The sequence below is a fragment of the Gossypium hirsutum genome, chromosome D10, assembly GCF_007990345.1.
Source record: "Gossypium hirsutum isolate 1008001.06 chromosome D10, Gossypium_hirsutum_v2.1, whole genome shotgun sequence".
NCBI classification, from domain to species: domain Eukaryota; kingdom Viridiplantae; phylum Streptophyta; class Magnoliopsida; order Malvales; family Malvaceae; genus Gossypium; species Gossypium hirsutum.
In genome coordinates, this window is record NC_053446.1 from 7,992,218 (window position 1) to 8,000,819 (window position 8,602).

The window sequence follows — 8,602 nt, forward strand, 5'->3', positions numbered from 1 at the left end:
AATTAAACAATTGTATCTCTTGGTTTAATATTGCATTTTTTCATACAGTTGTATCTTTTGAAAAAATGTCTCTCTTGATTTAATATTTGAATTTTTTTCACTCATGTCTGTTAATTTTTCAACAAATCTCTTCATCCATTTCCTCTCCTCTACATAAAGTCAAGTTAAGAGATTTCAAAAACATATCATCAAAAACTATCAATATAAAAAATTCCTTCTAAATTCATTTCTCCTGGTAATAGAGAAAGGCAAGATTGTGTTCGATTGATCACTGTTGTTGTGCCACTACTGTTATCATTTGTTGTTGTATCTTGGGAAACAGACGTCCAGCGTTACTCAAAACACCAAGGAGAGGTCGAATCTGTCTTAAGGAAACTGTTTATACAAGCCTCAACAAAATTTTTCTTTTAATTTTTAGCTTCGTCCGATTACAGGTATTTGTTGTGTTACTGCTATTGCATTGTATTACATTATCATTGTCACTAACATATTAATATTACATACAATATGAGATTTTCTTACATTTTAAACACAATCAAATTGATAGAACTTATTGTGTTTTTCTTTGGAAATTGGTGATGGAGATTTAAATTCAATATTGCCTGAATCCATGGAGAGCGATTTTTCATGGATGACTTGACCATGCCTAGTGCTTCACCTACAATACCCTACAGCAATAACAACTTACACAAGCATAATATTTAGGTATTAACAATAAGTGTCACATTTTTCATCATTGGCTACACAAGTAGGAGTAAACCATGACAACCAAACCACTATTATAAAAAATTGACATCTACAAGATTTGTTTCTAATGTTTGGGAGCTAAAGTATACAATTTTTATATCCCTTTGTAGCTCAAATATCTTACAAGTGTTTAGTTTTTCTTAGTAAGATATTCTTCCACTTAAGTAAAACCTTTAAATACAAGCAGCATGATTTATATATTAATTTTCTTAGACCAAATGAGAAGAGGGTTAATTTGAGATGTTTCCAATTTAATCAAGTGACTTTTTTTATATTTTATTATTAAATTTTAATAAAAATATCATCATCATCATCATTATTATTACTTTTAACTCAATGAATTATAAAAAGGGCGTATTTCCAAATGGAAGATCATGAGAGAAATGCAGATACCAAGGATAAACCCAACCATTTTAGAATATTGTAACAAGGAAGGTCATTTTCAGGCATATTAATATAACAGAATGAGAAAAAAACTATGATGCTGACGTTTCACCTCGCAATTATCAGCCATATACCGTTCAACTTTAAATTCCATTTCTTTGATAAACATGAAATTCAAATCTGATCACACCTTTTTATCAGAAGCATAATAAGCTCCAAACATGTAGTCTTTTTACATGTTTTAAAATCTAAAACAATCTATCTATTGGCCCTACACCATGTGTATGATTTGCTTTCCACTTCTACACGATCAATGCTTCGCTTCAATTGTCATAAAAGCTTCATCGTCTTCTTCGTGAACTGTGAAAATCATGAAATAAACAAAAAATTAAAAATAAAACTTTCGAGGAAAGTAAAATCATGAAACCAGAAGCTGAGCTTTTGTAATCCTAACAGACTAGGCATGTTGTGTCGACTTCCATAGCTTTCACTCCTCACTTTTACTCTTGGACGATGATGTTGAAGATGAAATGAATACGATGTATAGCTTATTTGTGGTGCAGTCACCACTCAGGGCCACTTCTTCATTGCTTTTGAAAAGTATTGTGGAAAAGTGGTTTTGAGAAGTGCTTTTGAAAAATTTGAGTGTTTGGTATTACTGTCAAAAAGTGCTTTTGAAGAATAAAATATCCATTTTAGACATGATATTATAAAGTAACAAATATGTATTTAAATAATGTTCAAATTAGTTAATATTATGATATTTTAGTAAAAATATAAAAAATAATTTATTATAACTTATTGTTAATATTTTAATAATAATATTAATTTTAAATATTTCTAAGTAGTTAATATTAATTATTTATTAAATTTAATTAGAATATATAAACTATATTTAAATATTTAAATATAATAATTAAATATTTGTAATTAGATATTGACATAATTGTATTATTATAAAAATTATTTTTTTATTTTTAATTAATACTTTTAACACATTTGTATTATTTTATTTTAAAATGTATTTGAATATATAACTCATTTTAGATATTAACATAACATAAAAAAGATAAACCTAACAAATTAAAATATTACATATATTTGGATTAAAATTTTAAAAAGGGATAATATTTATATACCAAATATAAATTCACAATAGACATGTACTAAGCATATACATAGAGCTACTCTAATCTTGTTCTCAATTATATTATTTCTTTTTAATTAATTTAACTTGTTCAAAACTATTAAGAACATATATTATTATATAAATATGTGGTTTCTAACTAGGAAACTCTCAAATTTTCAACTGCAATTTCACTGAGCAAATTGAATAAAAATTGCATCCTGAATGGCAAAAATGTCATCAATCTCCAAAGTTTACTTTGCAACTAAATACTTCATATCTGTCCCGGAAATTTTTCTTATAGAAAGAAAACACTTCAAACCATCTTAAATTAGTAATATGGGGAAAAGACTATTAGATGGACAAATGTCAGACACAGGAAAGACTCAAATGAAGTCAATTTCATAATATAAGATTCTAGGAAGAGAGAAGAGTGTATTGCATTTCATTTAAAGGTTTAGCTAAAATCTTTAAACAGAATCAGACCTATAGTAATAAAACTAATACATATCATGATGTAAAAATGTACAAGAGAAACAGAAGAGCAAATTTCAGTCCACTCAGATGTTGAACATATTTTGAATAGACCAACAAAATCAGCTATCCACTGTAACATACTTGAGAACTCTATAGGGAGTTGATACACATAAAGCATGAAAATGCTGAAGCCTGCATAAAACTGGAGAGCCTTCCACAACCTTGACCAAAAAGAAACAGAAACATAAGCTACTAAAAACATTAACCAATGATAAAATCAAATTCATTGACAAAGAAAATGAAATAGAACAATGTACAAAGAGTCAAGAAGCAATCACCTGAATAGTCCTAGAAATTTCTAGTCAAAGACCAATCCACTAGCCCAATACAGCTTCCAATGAAAAATGGCAGAGAAATCCATGAGGGCTGGCTAATTCCCACAACCAGCTGAATAGCAGGTAGAAGCAAACAGGAAGCAACTTTAAGATGGAACCTTTCATGAAATAAAAAATGGAAAAAATTATATATCAGTTTCAATTTAAACATGACTACATGAGGTAACAAGTAAATTAAAAAACTCAATTAAAATATTAAGTTCAGAAGCTGAAGCAGAATAAAGATTAAGAAGGAAATGTGTAAGATAGTTTTAACTTTTCTTTCTTTTTCTATAGTTCCGAGGCCAACATTATATATTGCATATATATATATGCATATAAAAGTGCTGCTATTATATATTGCATATATACAATTGGCACTTTTTTAGTTCTTTTTCTATAGTGATATCCTCCATTCCAGAAAGGTATCACAAAGTTAACTACGGAGGATATATCACAAAGTTCACTGCTGCTATTATATATTGCAACAAATAAAAAAGATGTATCCAAATATTATACAATTGTCAAGTTAGGTCACAACAAAAATATTATACAATTTTCCCACACAAACTTGTCTTCCACTTAATTTTAATTAATCTCACAAAAAATTTTAAAATATCATTTAAACTTTTTTTTTCAATTTTCATTAAACTTTTAAAATTTTTAAAAGGTTTTAATTAGCACCCAAACTTATATATAGATATATTAATCTTTGCTTTCAAATATGAATATATATATTAATCTTCATTAATCAGTGTTTTCCTCATTACACAGTAGTTGATGTATGTGTTTTAGTACCAGTCATCTAACTACATGATGATAAAACTTGTTCGTTTTTATGTCTAAGTTGAAACGAAAGAGACAATTCCAATAACTGCAAGCAATAAAATAGATAATAGTACATGAAAGTAGACAAACACCGATGATGATTTTCCATACGAAACAACTTGTCAATGTATTGGTGGTAACAAAAAAAGAAAGAAAAAAAAGAAGCTTTAATCAAATAAGGAGCACAACTTGTAACACCAAACTACTGTTTTAAGCTTTCACCATTAATGTCATTATTCAAAGCTTAAAATTGTTTCTGTTGAGAGCCAACAACAGTTCACTTTCAACAAGGAAATACAGTTACATGTTCCAATATAATTCTGAGACAAAATTAGGCTGTTGGTTGAATTTTTCATGGATTTAAGTCATCCATATGTAATCCATACTAACCAGTTTTTTTTATAGAAAAAAAACTATATGAAGTATGAAATTGAGAAAAAACATATGCAAGAAAAACATTTCCCTGACCCCAGCAAACCGCCCAAAATTTTCAAAGATAGCTATTGAATATCGATGTATGCAGTCCTTTGTCGGATTGACCTTTCTATTATTTTCACCCCAGCAAACACCAGATGGAGATGAAAAAACCCATAAAGTGAAAAACTCGAGGACGACAATGAAAAAACCCAGGAGCCGTTTACCAAATGGGAAGCATCGGGTTTAGACAACTTGTGGATGCGGCAAGCCTTGATCCTTTGGGTTTTGGACCAATCCCAGTGTTTTTCATAAAAATCGAAAGAGGAAGAGAGGTTTTGGGTGGCATTAAAACTTAGATGGTGCAACGGTATTCTCGTTGTAGCTTAGGGTTAGACAATGTCAAAAGACCAATCTTCTAATGTCGAAACCATTTTTTGATAAAACAAAAAATTTAGTTGACTTAAAAACGAAAATTGGATTCGCCACCAATCTTTTATTGAGGTGTGATCGGTTCACCTTGAAAACGATTTTAGGTCTACGAATTTTGAGAAAATAGGTTCGGGAGTCGGTTACGAACGAGGAAGGGTTAACACCCTCGTAACGCCCAAAATTGGTACCGAATCGATTGTTTAATGTCTTAGTGTCAAAAGTTTGGAAAGATTTTAAAATACGGTTCTTGTATTTAAAAACTTGTATAAATCAAATTACATGTTAAAACCCTCCCATTTAGGGAGAAGAAAATGTCACACCCAATGCGTTAGGGTATGATATTTCATATCCTCGAGAATGAGCTTGTCCAAAAAAACTCAAGCAATGAAATTTAAAAGGATATTCAATTGTTTAAGTCAGACGAAGAAATCGAAACCCAATACGTTAGGATACAATTTCTCAAAATCCCAAACATTGAATATTGCCTTTATTTTTTTTAGGAAAATCTTAATCTCGAGAAAATAATATGTCATACCCAATACGTTAGGACACAACATGTTGAATTCTCGAAAATGATTTTTTATTTATGTGTTTTAAATAAAGAATATTCTCGATTATTTAGGTTCAACGAGGAAAATTGGAACCCAATACGTTAGGGCTCAATCCTCTAGAAGATCCCAAATACCAAATATTGTGTTATCTTGAAAGCCTTTGAACAAAATGGTTTTAATGCTTTGATGAAACCAAATATATTTTTTTCTTAAAAATGTGATGGAATGTTAATATACAACATGAAACAAATACTTTAATATGAATTATATATGTATATATATCATAAAATTGTAAAAAAAAATATTATTGTAAAAATATTTAAAATAAAGAAATACAAAAAAGTGAATTTCAGAATACAATATAAAATAAAACCGTAATATATACAAATTATAATGAATTTACAAAAACTCAAAAAAAATATGTGATATATTTAATACATAATAATTTTAAAATAATAATACATAATATCTTTTTTTTAAATATGAATACATAATACATTTAAAATAATAATATTGGATAAGTTTTAAATTATAGTATACGATAAATTTTAAATTATGATATATGATAATTTAAAATGATAGTATATTAAATATTAAAATAATACTAATGATAAATTTAAAACAATGTTAAGATTAAATATTAACTAGCATTAGATTTAAAAAGAAAAAAGAAAAAAAAACGTATAAAAAATATGGACTAATTAGATTTAAAATTAAACTAATAAATACTAAATTAGAATTGAAACATAATTTAAAGAATAAAAGAAAAGAAAAATAAAATAAAATAATGGATCAAAGATAGAATTGGAATTAAAACAAAATTAAAAAAAACTACAAACAAAAATAAAAATAAAAATAAAGAAAGACTACTTTGTAATGGACTCAAAACTGAGGGACTAAAACAGCAATTAAACGCACAAAATCTGGATACTCAAATCCAAACATTGAAAACGACGCCATTTACACATGGATCTAAATGAAATCGGAATCAAATGTGCAGTAACATTTAAAAAAATGAAGAAAACTGAATTGAAATGACACCAACTACAGAGGGGCTAAACGTGAAATTAGACCATAGAAAAAAAAGGCGGATCTCTCAGGGTCGGATCGGGTCACGATGTGGATCGGCAGATACGACGCCATTTTAGGGCCTCTGAAGCAGGCTCTAAACGACGTCGTTTAGACGCTCCTATAAAAGCTGCCGAAAAACCCTAAAATCCTTTTCAGTTGGCTAACAAAAGAAACCCTAAGCCCTTTGTCTCACAACTTTCGCGCCGCTCTCAGCCTTCCTCCCTCCAAACTCCTATCGTGACGGAGAGAAAGGAAGTAATCGACACCGCTCTAACAGGTAAAACTCTTGCTTTCTCTTCTATTTTTCTTTTTTTATACAATGGATCAAACACCAAAAAGAAAAGAAAGAACAATAAAAAACCTTAAGTCACCTTAAAAAATCCGAGTTGCCTTTGAAATTTATTCTTTTTTTATTTCTCGTAATGATTTCATATCCTTTTTATGAATACCCCTCCCCTTTTTTTACAGTTTCGTATTTTGGCCTTTTGTAGCCAGAAATGAAAACAATCCCCAAAAATCCTAATAATAAATAAATAATAAAATAAAAGATATTTCAGTTTTTGCTGCTATTTTTCTGCCATTGTTGCTATTCGTGGTTCTTTTGGAGGAAGAACGTGCGTGGTGCGCGGCGTGCATGGAGGCTGCTGAACGTGGGTGAAGTTGCTGCGACGTGCGGGGGCTGCTGCGGCGCTAGTTCGCTGCCAACCGCCTAGGGTTTTTGCTGTTTATTTTTTTTTTGGTGCTTTAGGCTAGTGGTAGAGGTGCTCATGGGCCAGGTGGCCCGGCCCAGCCCGACGGCCCGCCCGAAATATGGGAGGGTTTGGGTAAAAATATAGGCCCGAAATATGGGCTTGGGCAAAAAAACGAGGCCCGTTTAGAAAATGGGCCGGGCCTCGGACACCACTTTTTCGGCCCAGGCCTGGCCCGGCCCGGCCCGATATAATAAATATATTTATTTTTTAAATTTTAAAATATTTTTTACATACTTTTTTAATATTTTTTTAATTTTAAAATATTTTTAAAATACTTGTTTTTAATTTTTTAATTTTAAAATATTTTTAAAATACTTTTTTAATTTTTTTAATTTTAAAATATTTTTAAAATACTTTTTTTTAATTTTTTAAAATTTTTAAAATAAAAATGGGCCGGGTCGGGCTGGGCCGGGCCGGGCTTATGATTTTTTCCCGGGCCGGGCCTGGGCAAAATCTTAGGCCCACATTTCGAGTCGGGCCGAAATTTTTTTATGGGCTCGGCCCGAACCCGGCCCGGCTCATGATCACCTCTAGCTAGTGGGTTAGGGCCGGGCCGGACCGGGCCGGGCTTATGATTTTTTCCCGGGCCGGGCCTGGGCAAAATCTTAGGCCCACATTTCGAGTCGGGCCGGAATTTTTTTATGGGCTCGGCCCGAACCCGGCCCGGCTCATGATCACCTCTAGCTAGTGGGTTAGGGTAATGGGCTTAGGTATTAGGTTTGTAATATTTGGGCTTAGTGGGTCTAATGTAATTGGATTTGAGTTTGTAATTTGGGCTTCATTTATGGTTTTGGGCCCGGGCTAAATTTGGTATGACATCTAATGTGATAGAAATTTCAACTTGGATAAAACTTTCAACCATCAAACAATATAATAAGCAAACAAAACAGAGAACATAATATTTACCTCAATCAAAGATCTTTCATAAGAATCAAATGATAATATAGCTTTTTGACCCCTTTTAGTTGACAGTATTCCCTATAGAAGAATGTAAAATTTCTGTAAAATTTATGTAAAAATCAAACAATCAGAAAACAACTAAAAACAAAGTATAATGAACAATTAAAGAGAAGAAGAAGAAAAGAAATTCACTGGCGGAAGAGGAACAAAGAACCAGAGGAAAAGAAACAAAGGCAAAGAACTTGATATCTCAGGCAAAGAATAAGAGGAAAGAGCGTTTTTTGAGGGGAGAAGACAGGTTAAAAATGAAAATTATCAGCCAAAAGCACTTTTGGCTGAAGAAATGGTGAAAATTTTAACTTCTTCATCTAGAGAAAAGGACTTTTTAATCGGTGAAATTTTTTAGGAATGGAGACCGTTCTTCATTCCTTTTAAGAGAAAAGAACTTTTTATTGCAAAAGTCCTTCTAAAAAGCAAAGGAGAACGGGGCCTCAATAGCAAACAACAATAATACATGGAAAATCAAGCCAGTCTGCATAACTTGCA

General features: G+C 30.8%; 1 long non-coding RNA gene across 1 annotated transcript; it reads right to left on the minus strand.

The window, feature by feature from the left end:
* Positions 1-2,822: 2,822 nt before the first annotated feature.
* Positions 2,823-8,106, minus strand: LOC107915972 (uncharacterized). Its single transcript, XR_001689340.2, has 3 exons — positions 8,063-8,106; positions 3,073-3,227; positions 2,823-2,955 (listed from the first exon to the last, which is right to left on the minus strand). It is a non-coding gene; the product is annotated as an uncharacterized lncRNA (long non-coding RNA).
* Positions 8,107-8,602: the final 496 nt, after the last annotated feature.